The following is a 15,276-nucleotide window of genomic DNA, read 5'->3' on the forward strand; positions in this document are numbered from 1 at the left end:
GGCTGCTAGCCTGAGAAACAGCTCCAACCCAGTGCAAGGGGAATTAACTTTTAAGCATGTAAATCTCTCACAAGTCACCCCCCATCTGAAGGTTTACCAAGCAAACGTCAGCATCATCTTCAGTTCTGCTGCTGCTTCTGGGCTCCCTGCTCAGCTTCCCTTCTCCTGTGCCTGCCAGCGCCCGGCTGCCGGGGAGAAGGCTTCTGAGTAATGCCACACTTAGTTTAAGGCGAATAAGGCATGCTGGGTTAGAGGGAGGGGAGGCGGAGCTCCCCAGTCCTGCTCCTGGGAGCCCAGTGGGATTTCTCCTCTGCCCCTTGGACACTCCGACCACCGTACAGAGTGGGCGGGGCTATGACAGGCACTGGGAGCAGTCCGCTGCTTCAGTGCCTGCTTTCTAGGGCTTGCACAATCACTCGCTGTGTAGGAGGATGTTTTGGCGCCCCCCACGTGACCTCAATCGATGCGCCCGGGGACAAAGGTTACCCCATGTCCCTAGGCAAGTACGCCAGTGATTGCTGAAGGTTTTCATGGCAGGATTCAACTGGTTAACCATGGACTTTCAAAGTGAGCACATTGGCATGCCTTTCCTTCCTCTCTCCACAGCAGGCACCTTGTGAGGTAGGTGGGACTGACAGAGTTCAAAGAGAACTGTGACTCAGGTCAAGGTCACCCAGCAGGCTTCATGTGGAGGAGTGGAGAGTCAAACTAGATTAGAGACCACACCCGGCTGAATGGCAAAATGGCTGATTTGAACAGTAGAATATAAGGCATTATGTCTTCATGGAAGTTTCTCCCTTCCCAACCCCCCTGGGCTGAGTAGAAGAGAGAATCTCTATTTCTGAATAACTTTTATTTTTTTGGAGGCCATAGTTCATAACAGGTGTAAACAAAACCCATGTAGCAGGAAAGGTTCCATTAAGGAGTTGTGGCCCTTCACAGAGAACAGAGTGGATTTTATTCTGTAAGGACACACAGAAGGGTGAAAAATACTATTCATAAACGCTTAGTGGGTTCAGGCTGTCCGGAGGCAGTGCACAGAAATCCGGCTAAAAACACCTGTCACCTGAGAGTAAAGTTGTTCTCTCAGAGAAGGGAATAGAGAAGGAGAACTGTATTTATATTTTATTGTTAGTAAAGGGCATGGAAAACAATGAAATTAGAACCAATTACATCCTTCACATGTTTACACTTTTTCTATAGAAAGAAAGAGTTTGGATTTATATCCCCCCTTTCTCTCCTGCAGGAGACTCAAAGGGGCTTCCAATCTCCTTGCCCCTCCCCACACAACAAACACCCTGTGAGGGTAGGTGGGGCTGAGAGAGCTCCAAGACGCTGTGACTTGTTCTAAGGTCACCCAGCTGGCGTGTGTGGGAGTGCACAGGCTAATCTTGAATTCCAATAAGATAAGCCTCCACAGCTCAGGCCCTTGGCAGAGCTGGGAATCAAACCCAGTTCCATCCAGATTAGATATATCGAGCTCTTAACCTCCTACGCCACTGCTGCTCCTCCTATACCTCAGGAAGGGCTGCTCAGAGTCGAAAAGAGTCAGGCAGATGAAATTTTGGAGGGAAAAAACATCCAGAGGGGGATATGTTGCAGGAATGCAGCTGCAAACTCGGTCATTGACAAAGAAGCTAGCAGAGTTCCCTCCAGAGCTACCTCTCACTCCAGGTGAGGCACAAATGGATGAGAAGCCCACTGCTCAGGAAGCACCCCCCTCCCCTCCCTCTTGACTAAGCATTCCCTTGGGACCCTCTTCTGATCTCCTCTGAGGGTGTCCAAGCACAGGACTACCAGGCATGGGCTCCCTCTCCTACCAGGTAACCCCCAAAAAAGGCATCCCAAATCAGAGGAAGGATCATGGAGGGCAGCAACGATCTGCTGTTGGGATTCTCCAGCTCCAGGAGAAAAAGGATCCTCACCCAGAGAAGACACATTCTGAAAGTTATCCAGCATCACTTCCTTGTACAGCGCCCTTTGGGGGGGCACGCAGCTTGGGCCCACTCCTCCTTGGTGAGAATGCACGGGCCACCTCTTCTCAGAGGACACCCCACCCTGCAAGGAGAGGAGAGAAGGAAACATTTCTTTACATCCCGGTGGAAAGCTGGATCTGTGAGTGGAAAAAGTCAAAAACAGCTGGGTCTGAGACCTGAATGGACATTTAAATCTGCTCCTGATAGAGAAGGAACAATGGATTTGCTTATTTAACTTTATAAGCCAAAATTATATGGCTGTAACTATTTTCCCTTGTCAATGAAGATTTATTGAGAGGTCCAGCTAGCAAACATCTTGCTTGCTTTCTTAAAACTACTCCATTTTCTACTGACCTTAGGTGTGGGTCAAACGAATTCTTAGTCCTTTTCCTTTAAGAGCGTTTTCTTCTACAATTCTGTCTCTAACTCAATCTACGACATATGTGTGCTTTGCTCACTGTTACGACATTTTGTTAATTTTGGGGTTAAATAACTAAACCAGGGGTCTGCAACCTAGGCTCTCCAGATGTTCGTTAAATTGGACTACAAATCCCATGTTCATGGACTACAAATCCCATGTTCATGGACTACAAATCCCAATTGGCCATGCTGGCAGGGGCTGATGGGATTTGTAGTCCATGAACATCTGGAGAGCCACACGTTGCAGACCCCTGGACTAAACATACCCAGCCCTCTAACCCGCTCTTCACAGGGCATGGATTTTAGACCCTTTCGGGTGTTTTCCTCAAGACACACTCCAGCTTGTCAAGATCCTTCCTGAATTGTGGTCACATGAGCTTAATATTAAGAGACAATTAATTAATAGTGGAACAGCTGCAGAAAGAGGAGGGGGGCAGAGCCCTGTGGGGCTATTTCACCAGAACAAAGGGCAAGGAGCCGGATCCCCCCCACCCCTGGAACAGAAGGAACCAACCCTGCCCTCTTGTGCATGTCTGACCAATTACCTGAGCTTGTCGCATGGCGGCTCTTTTCTTTTTGCCAAGCACAGGAGATGGTGGAGGAGGCATCAAGTATCTCTTTTCACTCTTGCCTGAGAGGGTGAGAAATAAAAGGGGTGGAGGGTTCCTTTTTTGCACTACAAACACGTTTCCTGTGCCAGACCCTCGAAAGACCCTCTCTCCATAATGGCTTCAGGGCACAACTGAGGGGACCATGTTTGATCAAGGAAGGCTCCGGACTGAGTGTTTGACCCATCTTCCTCCTCCTCCCACCGGGCCACTCCATCTGGGGGTGGTTCTGCATTCATACACCCCAGGGGTGTAATGAGGCAGCCCTGGGCAAACTGTAGCTTTGGGCAAAACCTGAGTTGGATGCCCCCCACCCCCCATGGGCGGCCACTCCACCACGACCAAATTGTTTTTTGAACCAGGACATTGGTGCCTGCAGGTGCCTGCATTTGGAGACATAGCAACACCAAAATTTCAGCATAGCATCAGGAGACTGTCCTTATGCTACTCCCCAAGTTTGGTGAGGTTTGGTTCAAGGTGTCCAAAGTTATGGACTCCCAAAGGGGGTGCCCCATCCCCCATTGTTTTCAATGGGAGTTAATAGGAGATGGGGGCTACAGTTTTGAGGGTCCATACCTTCGGACCCCCTGAACCAAACTGCACCAAACCTTGGGGTTGCCATCATGACTGTCTCCAGATGATACCCTGAAATTTTGGTGCTGATATGTCCAAGAATGCCCTCCCTGCAAGAACATCCCAAAATTTGCCCAAGAATCTTTGTTCTGCATTGAGTTTTCTGCATTGCTGTCAATGGGGGTTGCAGGCTGGGGGGGGGGACATTTCTGAAGGCACAGTCTCAAAACTTTCAGGGTCTCATCAGGAGCCTGCCCTAATGATACCCCCCAGGTTTGGTGCAGTTTGGTTCAGGGGGGCCAAAGTTATGGACCCTCAAAACTGTAGCCCCCATCTCCTATTAGCTCCCATTGGAAACAATGGGGGATAGGGGCACCCCCTTTGGGAGTCCATAGCTTTGGACTCCCTGAACCAAACCTCACCAAACTTGGGGGGTAGCATAAGGACAGTCTCCTGATGATACGCTGAAATTTTGGTGCCGCTAGCCCAGGGGTAGGGAACCTGCGGCTCTCCAGATGTTCAGGAACTACAATTCCCATCAGCCCCTACCAGCATGGCCAATTGGCCATGCTGACAGAGGCTGATGGGAATTGTAGTTCCTGAACATCTGGAGAGCCGCAGGTGGTGGGGGGGGGGGGGGGTGGGCGGGGGGGGGGGTGGGGGGTGGGGGTGTGGGGGGGGTGGGGGGTGGGGGGGGGGGGGGGGGGGGGGGGGGGGGGGTGGGGGGGGGTGGGGGTGGGGGGGGGGGGGGGTGGGGGGGGGGGGGGGTGGGGGGGGGGGGGGGTGGGGGGGGGGGGGGGTGGGGGGGGGGGGGGGTGGGGGGGGGGGGGGGTGGGGGGGGGGGGGGGTGGGGGGGGGGGGGGGTGGGGGGGGGGGGGGGTGGGGGGGGGGGGGGGTGGGGGGGGGGGGGGGTGGGGGGGGGGGGGGGTGGGGGGGGGGGGGGGTGGGGGGGGGGGGGGGTGGGGGGGGGGGGGGGTGGGGGGGGGGGGGGGTGGGGGGGGGGGGGGGTGGGGGGGGGGGGGGGTGGGGGGGGGGGGGGGTGGGGGGGGGGGGGGGTGGGGGGGGGGGGGGGTGGGGGGGGGGGGGGGTGGGGGGGGGGGGGGGTGGGGGGGGGGGGGGGTGGGGGGGGGGGGGGGTGGGGGGGGGGGGGGGTGGGGGGGGGGGGGGGTGGGGGGGGGGGGGGGTGGGGGGGGGGGGGGGTGGGGGGGGGGGGGGGTGGGGGGGGGGGGGGGTGGGGGGGGGGGGGGGTGGGGGGGGGGGGGGGTGGGGGGGGGGGGGGGTGGGGGGGGGGGGGGGTGGGGGGGGGGGGGGGTGGGGGGGGGGGGGGGTGGGGGGGGGGGGGGGTGGGGGGGGGGGGGGGTGGGGGGGGGGGGGGGTGGGGGGGGGGGGGGGTGGGGGGGGGGGGGGGTGGGGGGGGGGGGGGGTGGGGGGGGGGGGGGGTGGGGGGGGGGGGGGGTGGGGGGGGGGGGGGGTGGGGGGGGGGGGGGGTGGGGGGGGGGGGGGGTGGGGGGGGGGGGGGGTGGGGGGGGGGGGGGGTGGGGGGGGGGGGGGGTGGGGGGGGGGGGGGGTGGGGGGGGGGGGGGGTGGGGGGGGGGGGGGGTGGGGGGGGGGGGGGGTGGGGGGGGGGGGGGGTGGGGGGGGGGGGGGGTGGGGGGGGGGGGGGGTGGGGGGGGGGGGGGGTGGGGGGGGGGGGGGGTGGGGGGGGGGGGGGGTGGGGGGGGGGGGGGGTGGGGGGGGGGGGGGGTGGGGGGGGGGGGGGGTGGGGGGGGGGGGGGGTGGGGGGGGGGGGGGGTGGGGGGGGGGGGGGGTGGGGGGGGGGGGGGGTGGGGGGGGGGGGGGGTGGGGGGGGGGGGGGGTGGGGGGGGGGGGGGGTGGGGGGGGGGGGGGGTGGGGGGGGGGGGGGGTGGGGGGGGGGGGGGGTGGGGGGGGGGGGGGGTGGGGGGGGGGGGGGGTGGGGGGGGGGGGGGGTGGGGGGGGGGGGGGGTGGGGGGGGGGGGGGGTGGGGGGGGGGGGGGGTGGGGGGGGGGGGGGGTGGGGGGGGGGGGGGGTGGGGGGGGGGGGGGGTGGGGGGGGGGGGGGGTGGGGGGGGGGGGGGGTGGGGGGGGGGGGGGGTGGGGGGGGGGGGGGGTGGGGGGGGGGGGGGGTGGGGGGGGGGGGGGGTGGGGGGGGGGGGGGGTGGGGGGGGGGGGGGGTGGGGGGGGGGGGGGGTGGGGGGGGGGGGGGGTGGGGGGGGGGGGGGGTGGGGGGGGGGGGGGGTGGGGGGGGGGGGGGGTGGGGGGGGGGGGGGGTGGGGGGGGGGGGGGGTGGGGGGGGGGGGGGGTGGGGGGGGGGGGGGGTGGGGGGGGGGGGGGGTGGGGGGGGGGGGGGGTGGGGGGGGGGGGGGGTGGGGGGGGGGGGGGGTGGGGGGGGGGGGGGGTGGGGGGGGGGGGGGGTGGGGGGGGGGGGGGGTGGGGGGGGGGGGGGGTGGGGGGGGGGGGGGGTGGGGGGGGGGGGGGGTGGGGGGGGGGGGGGGTGGGGGGGGGGGGGGGTGGGGGGGGGGGGGGGTGGGGGGGGGGGGGGGTGGGGGGGGGGGGGGGTGGGGGGGGGGGGGGGTGGGGGGGGGGGGGGGTGGGGGGGGGGGGGGGTGGGGGGGGGGGGGGGTGGGGGGGGGGGGGGGTGGGGGGGGGGGGGGGTGGGGGGGGGGGGGGGTGGGGGGGGGGGGGGGTGGGGGGGGGGGGGGGTGGGGGGGGGGGGGGGTGGGGGGGGGGGGGGGTGGGGGGGGGGGGGGGTGGGGGGGGGGGGGGGTGGGGGGGGGGGGGGGTGGGGGGGGGGGGGGGTGGGGGGGGGGGGGGGTGGGGGGGGGGGGGGGTGGGGGGGGGGGGGGGTGGGGGGGGGGGGGGGTGGGGGGGGGGGGGGGTGGGGGGGGGGGGGGGTGGGGGGGGGGGGGGGTGGGGGGGGGGGGGGGTGGGGGGGGGGGGGGGTGGGGGGGGGGGGGGGTGGGGGGGGGGGGGGGTGGGGGGGGGGGGGGGTGGGGGGGGGGGGGGGTGGGGGGGGGGGGGGGTGGGGGGGGGGGGGGGTGGGGGGGGGGGGGGGTGGGGGGGGGGGGGGGTGGGGGGGGGGGGGGGTGGGGGGGGGGGGGGGTGGGGGGGGGGGGGGGTGGGGGGGGGGGGGGGTGGGGGGGGGGGGGGGTGGGGGGGGGGGGGGGTGGGGGGGGGGGGGGGTGGGGGGGGGGGGGGGTGGGGGGGGGGGGGGGTGGGGGGGGGGGGGGGTGGGGGGGGGGGGGGGTGGGGGGGGGGGGGGGTGGGGGGGGGGGGGGGTGGGGGGGGGGGGGGGTGGGGGGGGGGGGGGGTGGGGGGGGGGGGGGGTGGGGGGGGGGGGGGGTGGGGGGGGGGGGGGGTGGGGGGGGGGGGGGGTGGGGGGGGGGGGGGGTGGGGGGGGGGGGGGGTGGGGGGGGGGGGGGGTGGGGGGGGGGGGGGGTGGGGGGGGGGGGGGGTGGGGGGGGGGGGGGGTGGGGGGGGGGGGGGGTGGGGGGGGGGGGGGGTGGGGGGGGGGGGGGGTGGGGGGGGGGGGGGGTGGGGGGGGGGGGGGGTGGGGGGGGGGGGGGGTGGGGGGGGGGGGGGGTGGGGGGGGGGGGGGGTGGGGGGGGGGGGGGGTGGGGGGGGGGGGGGGTGGGGGGGGGGGGGGGTGGGGGGGGGGGGGGGTGGGGGGGGGGGGGGGTGGGGGGGGGGGGGGGTGGGGGGGGGGGGGGGTGGGGGGGGGGGGGGGTGGGGGGGGGGGGGGGTGGGGGGGGGGGGGGGTGGGGGGGGGGGGGGGTGGGGGGGGGGGGGGGTGGGGGGGGGGGGGGGTGGGGGGGGGGGGGGGTGGGGGGGGGGGGGGGTGGGGGGGGGGGGGGGTGGGGGGGGGGGGGGGTGGGGGGGGGGGGGGGTGGGGGGGGGGGGGGGTGGGGGGGGGGGGGGGTGGGGGGGGGGGGGGGTGGGGGGGGGGGGGGGTGGGGGGGGGGGGGGGTGGGGGGGGGGGGGGGTGGGGGGGGGGGGGGGTGGGGGGGGGGGGGGGTGGGGGGGGGGGGGGGTGGGGGGGGGGGGGGGTGGGGGGGGGGGGGGGTGGGGGGGGGGGGGGGTGGGGGGGGGGGGGGGTGGGGGGGGGGGGGGGTGGGGGGGGGGGGGGGTGGGGGGGGGGGGGGGTGGGGGGGGGGGGGGGTGGGGGGGGGGGGGGGTGGGGGGGGGGGGGGGTGGGGGGGGGGGGGGGTGGGGGGGGGGGGGGGTGGGGGGGGGGGGGGGTGGGGGGGGGGGGGGGTGGGGGGGGGGGGGGGTGGGGGGGGGGGGGGGTGGGGGGGGGGGGGGGTGGGGGGGGGGGGGGGTGGGGGGGGGGGGGGGTGGGGGGGGGGGGGGGTGGGGGGGGGGGGGGGTGGGGGGGGGGGGGGGTGGGGGGGGGGGGGGGTGGGGGGGGGGGGGGGTGGGGGGGGGGGGGGGTGGGGGGGGGGGGGGGTGGGGGGGGGGGGGGGTGGGGGGGGGGGGGGGTGGGGGGGGGGGGGGGTGGGGGGGGGGGGGGGTGGGGGGGGGGGGGGGTGGGGGGGGGGGGGGGTGGGGGGGGGGGGGGGTGGGGGGGGGGGGGGGTGGGGGGGGGGGGGGGTGGGGGGGGGGGGGGGTGGGGGGGGGGGGGGGTGGGGGGGGGGGGGGGTGGGGGGGGGGGGGGGTGGGGGGGGGGGGGGGTGGGGGGGGGGGGGGGTGGGGGGGGGGGGGGGTGGGGGGGGGGGGGGGTGGGGGGGGGGGGGGGTGGGGGGGGGGGGGGGTGGGGGGGGGGGGGGGTGGGGGGGGGGGGGGGTGGGGGGGGGGGGGGGTGGGGGGGGGGGGGGGTGGGGGGGGGGGGGGGTGGGGGGGGGGGGGGGTGGGGGGGGGGGGGGGTGGGGGGGGGGGGGGGTGGGGGGGGGGGGGGGTGGGGGGGGGGGGGGGTGGGGGGGGGGGGGGGTGGGGGGGGGGGGGGGTGGGGGGGGGGGGGGGTGGGGGGGGGGGGGGGTGGGGGGGGGGGGGGGTGGGGGGGGGGGGGGGTGGGGGGGGGGGGGGGTGGGGGGGGGGGGGGGTGGGGGGGGGGGGGGGTGGGGGGGGGGGGGGGTGGGGGGGGGGGGGGGTGGGGGGGGGGGGGGGTGGGGGGGGGGGGGGGTGGGGGGGGGGGGGGGTGGGGGGGGGGGGGGGTGGGGGGGGGGGGGGGTGGGGGGGGGGGGGGGTGGGGGGGGGGGGGGGTGGGGGGGGGGGGGGGTGGGGGGGGGGGGGGGTGGGGGGGGGGGGGGGTGGGGGGGGGGGGGGGTGGGGGGGGGGGGGGGTGGGGGGGGGGGGGGGTGGGGGGGGGGGGGGGTGGGGGGGGGGGGGGGTGGGGGGGGGGGGGGGTGGGGGGGGGGGGGGGTGGGGGGGGGGGGGGGTGGGGGGGGGGGGGGGTGGGGGGGGGGGGGGGTGGGGGGGGGGGGGGGTGGGGGGGGGGGGGGGTGGGGGGGGGGGGGGGTGGGGGGGGGGGGGGGTGGGGGGGGGGGGGGGTGGGGGGGGGGGGGGGTGGGGGGGGGGGGGGGTGGGGGGGGGGGGGGGTGGGGGGGGGGGGGGGTGGGGGGGGGGGGGGGTGGGGGGGGGGGGGGGTGGGGGGGGGGGGGGGTGGGGACTTTGTCCAGATTATTTTGAGGGTCCTTGGACCCACGTTTCTTACACTTCCTTTCCTCTTGGCGGCTCAAGGCGGCTTACAGTGGGTCAAAAAATGACAAGTTAATACCTAAACAAAATAACACACCCCAAGTGTCGCCACCTGCACAATGCCTGCTGTTTATTGCCCGCTGAAAGCCCCGGCAAACAAATACTTGCACCATCTCCTGAAGAAGAGCTGCAACAACAAAGGGACCCTCCTCCTCACTTTAGGCAGCTCCTTCTACAGAACCGGAGCCACCATAGAAAAGGCACTGGGCTCTGGTGGATACCAGGCATACCCCCTCAAGTGTGGGAGGAACCAGCAGCCACCACCCAGGGACATACAGGAAGAGATGGCCCTCCTTGGGACCCATGCCAGGAAGGGCTTTAAATGCCATGGCCGACATCCTGAACTCAGATTCTTCTTCTCCTTCTCCTTCTCCTTTTTCTCCTCCTCCTCCTCCTCCTCCTCCTCCTCTTCTTCTTCTAGGTCTGGGAAAACAAGGAACATTCTCTCTCTCTTTATTCAATTTGTATCCTGCCCTATCCCCGAAGGACAGGGCGGAGCAGAGACCTGGTGTACCCGGGGAGGAAACCTCCCATTCAAAGTGGCTTGTCTTGAGCGTTCTCTCATTCAGGGTGCTCGACTGAGAGGTGCCAGGGTTCGGGGGGGGGGGGGAGCGGAGGGGTGTTGGAAGTCCCACCCACCGGTTGGAAGCCATTGTCCAAGGAGCAAGTACTGGTTGCTGTATAGCTCCATGGGGAGAAAGTCCTCTTCTCTGCTGCTATAGCTTAGACTTCCCAGAGCACTTTCAATTCAGATATGGTCCTGCCCAGGAATTAAAATCACCGGGAGAAATCCTCCTGACTGCCCCACCAATCAAAGAAGCTCATTTGGTGAGTGACCCAAGACAGGGGCTTTTGGGTGGCTGCCCCAAGTCTAAGGAACAGCCTCCCCATGGATGTGCATCTGCCCCCCTTCGGGAGGCAGTTGAAGACGGCGTATTTATTTACTCAGTTAAAGCAATCCTAAATTGTGATTTTCAGTTTTGGTTTTATGTATTTGGATGGGAGACCAAGGAAGTCCAGGGCTGCTACTAAGAGGACAGCGACGGCAACCCACCCCCGAATATCTCTTGCCTTGAGAAACCCACTGGAGGTCTCCATAAAACAGTTTGGTCTTGACGGCAACCCCCCCCCTTTACGTCTCTTATTTATACCGTAGGCCCAGAGGCATATCTGGGGGGAATGGTGCCCAGAGACAACCCCTTCTTGGGGGCACCGAGCCCCGCCCTTGCTGGCCTGCACAGAGGCCAGTGGGCGTGGCTCAGAGGGTGGGTCTGAAGCACACACTGTTTGATTACATGGAGGGGTGCCCAGCGCCGCCCCCACGTGACCAAAAGGCGTGCGCCCAGGGACATGGGTGATCCTATGTCCCGATAAGCCATAAGTGTCTGCATAGACCACCTTGAGGTTTGTAAGGAAGTGTCAAGATCCTGTGAAAACCTGTTAATGGAGGGGTGACCAACCCATGGGTCTCCAGAGGTTCATAGACTACAATTTCCATCAGCCCCTGCCAGGGTGGCAGAACTTACAGAGAATGGGTTGAAGGAAGAAGAAGAAGAAGAAGAAGAAGAAGAGGAGGAGGAGGAGGAGGAGGAGGAGGAGTTTGGATTTATATCCCCCCTTTCTCTCCTGCAGGAGACTCAAAGGGGCTGACAATCTCCTTGCCCTTCCCCCCTCACAACAAACACTCTGTGAGGTAGGTGGGGCTGAGAGAGCTCCGAGAAGCTGTGACTAGCCCAAGGTCACCCAGCTGGCTTGTGTGGGAGTGCACAGGCTAATCTGAATGCCCCAGAGAAGCCTCCACAGCTCAGGCGGCAGAGCGGAGAATCAAACTCGGTTCCTCCAGATTAGATACACGAGCTCTTAACCTCCTATGCCACTGCTGCTTCAACAAAGAGTTGGATTTATACCCCCCTTTCCCTTCTGCAAAGAAACTCAAAGGGGCTTATAAACTCCTTTCCCTCCCCCCGTCCACAACAAACCCCCTGTGAGGTGGATGGGGCTGAGAGAGCTCTGAAGAACTGTGACTAGCCCAAGGTCACCCAGCTGGCGTGTGTGGGAGTGCACAAGCTAATTTGGTTCACCACCAGATAAGCTTCCACAATTCAAGTGGCAGAGAGGGGAATCAAACCCGGTTCTCCAGATTAGAGGGAGAAAAATAATGCATCTCCTGCCGGCCTGTCCATTCGGGAGTTGCTCCTACCTGGGATTTTGCAAAAGAATAGCTGATTTGGTGATATTTGAATATCCCAAGTTGAGGAAAATAAAATGGGACAAACTTGTTTTGGGGATGAGACCTGTGTGAAGTCCCCTACCCAAACAGTTTGTATTGGGCCCTACACTTGCTGTATTTGTTCTGTGCGGAACCCACCATAGTCCTCCAAAACATCCTATTGTTTTACAGTCTTGGGGTGCTGTGTGGTTTCCGGACTGTATGGCCGTGTTCTAGTAGCATTTTCTCCTGACGTTTCGCCTGCATCTGTGGCTGGCATCTTCAGAGGATCTGAGGGTAGTAGAGATGCCAGCCGCAGGCGCAGGTGAAACATCAGAAGAAAATGCTACTAGAACACGGCCACACAGCCTGGAAACTACACAACACCCCAGTGATTCCGGCTGAGAAAGTATTGGACAATATGTTTACAGCCTTCCTCAGGTCTTATGAACAAAAGACAGCGGACTGTGGCTTCCTTTTCACAGTGGGTCTGTGGTGGGTCCATCTCATGGTGGGTCTGCTGCCTTCAATCTTTCCTAACATTACTGTCTTTCCCAGGAACTCTTGTCTTCTTGGGATGTGACCAAAACACAACAGCCTCAATTTAGTCATTTTAGCTTCTAGGGAGAGCTCAGGCTTGATTTGATCTGGAACCCACTGATTCTTTTTTGTGTGCCGTGCAAGTTATCTGTGACATTTTCCTTCCAACACCTCATTTCAAAGGAATCTATTTCCATCCTGTCAGTTTTCTTCTTTGTCCAACTTTCACACCCATAAATAGTAATAGAGAATAAGGTGGTATGGATTTTGGTAGCTAGCGACACATCCTTATGTAACCCCTATATTCAGAATGGGTTGACCCAGAAAGGGGTGGAGACTCAAAGCAGCAGAAGGCTGCAAAAACTGGTGAAGTTGGAGGAAGCTCTGAGGCTACCAGGCTGGGACCTTGATTTAATTCTTGATAAGCTCTTAACACCTTGTTTAAGGGCTTGCTATGTATGTAGTTGATGGGAGTTCGTTTGGGGACCTTCATAATCTTGGATCCCATTCACCAAGCCTCTGAAGTCTTCATAAGCAGGAAGAATTGGACTTGGCATTTATCAGTAGATTGTCAAGATAAGGACTTGAAATGCAACCTAGAAGGACTGTTAAATGTTAATGTTAAAAGTGTTATTTGTTAAGGAAGTAAGCCATTTTGTTTTAAAATTTAGTCCTTTGCAACTCCTTCCAAGTTCTGCCCCACAGAACCCACAGTTAGAGGTTACACTTACACTTAAACAATCTTTTCTAGTGTATTGTCGAAGGCTTTCACAGCCGGATTCAACTGGTTGTGGGGGGTTTTCTGGGCGGCCACACAGCCTGGAAAACCCACCACAAACAATGTTTTCTCGCTCCTTCATCGCTGCCCTTCCTTTCCACTCTCAATCACCTTCTTGATTCCTTGGTTGCAGTCTCCCTTTTGGCTGATGATGGAGCCGAGGAATCAAAAGTCTCCAACAATTTCAATTTCCTCATTGTCCACTCTAAAGCTGAATAGTTCTCGTTACTTCTTGCCTTCTGAGCCTAACTTTGGTTGGGAATTGGAAGGGGTATAAATTTAATAAGATGCAAATAAACAAATAAATAAATAAATTGATATTCAGCTGTAGCCCTGCATTAACACTTTCTCCTACCATTGGTGTATCTCGAATTGTTAATGTCCTTCCCACAGTTTTTACTTCACCTTCATCTAGATCAGTGTTGGCGAACCTTCTCGAGACCGAGTGCCCCAATTGCAACCCCAAACCCACTTATTTATCGCAAAGTGCCAACATGGCAATTTAACCTGAATACTGAGGTTTTAGATTAGAAAAAAACGGTTGGCTCCGAGGACACTTGGTGAAGCAACCATGTAACGCTTCGAATAGGTGAATCATGACCCTAGGAGGGTTTACTCAGAAGCAAGCCCCATTGCCAGCAACTGAGCTTACTCCCAGGTAAAGGATTGTGCCCAGGCTAGCCTAGATGTGTGTGTGTGTGTGATTTTCCGCCCCCCCTCACATGATTAATTCTGTGCACGCGTGCCCACAGAAAGGGCTCTGAGTGCCACCTCTGGCACCCGTGCCATAGGTTCGCCACCGCTGATCTAGATCTAAGACAGCTTTCCTTTCGATGTGTTCTGCATACAGATTGAAGAGAGAGAGAGAGATAAAATACATCCTTGTCTAACACCTTTGCCAACTGGAAACCATTCTGTTTCTCCATAGTCTGTCCTCCTAACAGTAACCTCTTGTCCAGGGAACAAGTTGTGCATCGAAACAATCAGATGCTGCGGCATCCCCTTGTTGTTAAAAAGCAGTCATCCCTTTTCCTCATGCACACAGTCAAACGTTTTGCTGTAATCTGTGAAATGCAGGTTGACTTTCCTCTGAAATTCTCTCATGTGCTCCAGTGCATTTGCAGTTATACCCCGCCCACTCTCCTGAAGGACTCAGGGTGGCTTTACACAGTGGTGGGATCCAAAAATTTTAGTAACAGGTTCCCATGGTGGTGGGATTCAAACAGTGGCGTAGCGCCAATGGGGCTGGGCGGGGCATGACGGGGGCGTGGCTGGGCATTCTGGGGCGGGGCATTGCTGGGCGGGGCTGTGGCAAGGACGCAGCCGCTGCACCAGTCCTTGGGCGGGAAACGAATGCACGGAGGCGCAGGCTGCCACGCACGCCGGTGCACCTCCTGCTAGACTGCGTCAAGTTCTGCGCGCTACTGCTGAGAGGAGGCGCGTAACTAAGGCAAAAATCACGTGGCGAAATCACCCATTAGTAACCCCCTCTCGGCACACACAAATAATTAGTAACCTACTCTCGGGAACCTGTGAGAACCTGCTGGATCCCACCTCTAGCTTTACATAGGATGCATAATAAAAACAGTACAAAATCACAAAAATACAAATGTAACTGCTAAACCAATATAAAACCAGTTACATTACAATTTCAAGATGGCTTAAAATCCTAACAGAATAACAATATAAAAGAGTAGGTGTGCACATCATATCCCGGATGGGACCAAGAAACGATATCAAAATGGGTGCCTGGCTGGTCCCACAGAAAAGGCCTGGGGCAGTGGTGGCAAACCTATGCCATGGGTGCCAGAGGTGGCACTCAGAGCCCTCTCTGTGGGCACTCGCAACTAAGACCTAGTTTTGGGGAAGCAGTGTAGGTAACCCTGTTAAGTGCTGTTAAACCCCACTGATTTTCATTCAAAGAACTAAAGCGCGATCCTTTACCTGGGAGTAAGCTCGGTTGCTGGCAATGGGGCTTGCTTCTGAGTAAACCCTCCTAGGGTCGTGATTCACCCATTTGAAGCGTTGCACAGTTGCTTCACCAAGCTTACTCCCAAGTAACGCGCGCCTCGGAGCCAACCATTTTTTCTAAACGAAAACCTCAGTATTCAGGTTAAATTGCCGCGTTGGCACTTTGCGATAATCAAATGAGTTTTGGTTTGCAATTTGGGCACTCGGTCTCGAAAAGGTTCGCTATCACTGGCCTGGGGGAAACCACTCCATTTTACAGGCCCTGTGGAACTGAGAGAAATCCCACAAGGCCCGGATGTCGTTGGGGAGTATGTTCCATCAGGTCCCTGGCCTATGTTGATGCCAGCTGGACATCCTTGGGGGCCAAGACCAGTGGTGGGATTCAGCTGGTTCGCACCACTTCGGCATAACCGGATGTTTCAACGGTGCTTGTAAACAACCGGTTGTTAAATTATTTGAATCCTACCACTGTCCAGGACCACGAGTAAGT

Source organism: Sphaerodactylus townsendi, linkage group LG01, assembly GCF_021028975.2.
Source record: "Sphaerodactylus townsendi isolate TG3544 linkage group LG01, MPM_Stown_v2.3, whole genome shotgun sequence".
NCBI classification, from domain to species: Eukaryota; Metazoa; Chordata; class Lepidosauria; order Squamata; family Sphaerodactylidae; genus Sphaerodactylus; species Sphaerodactylus townsendi.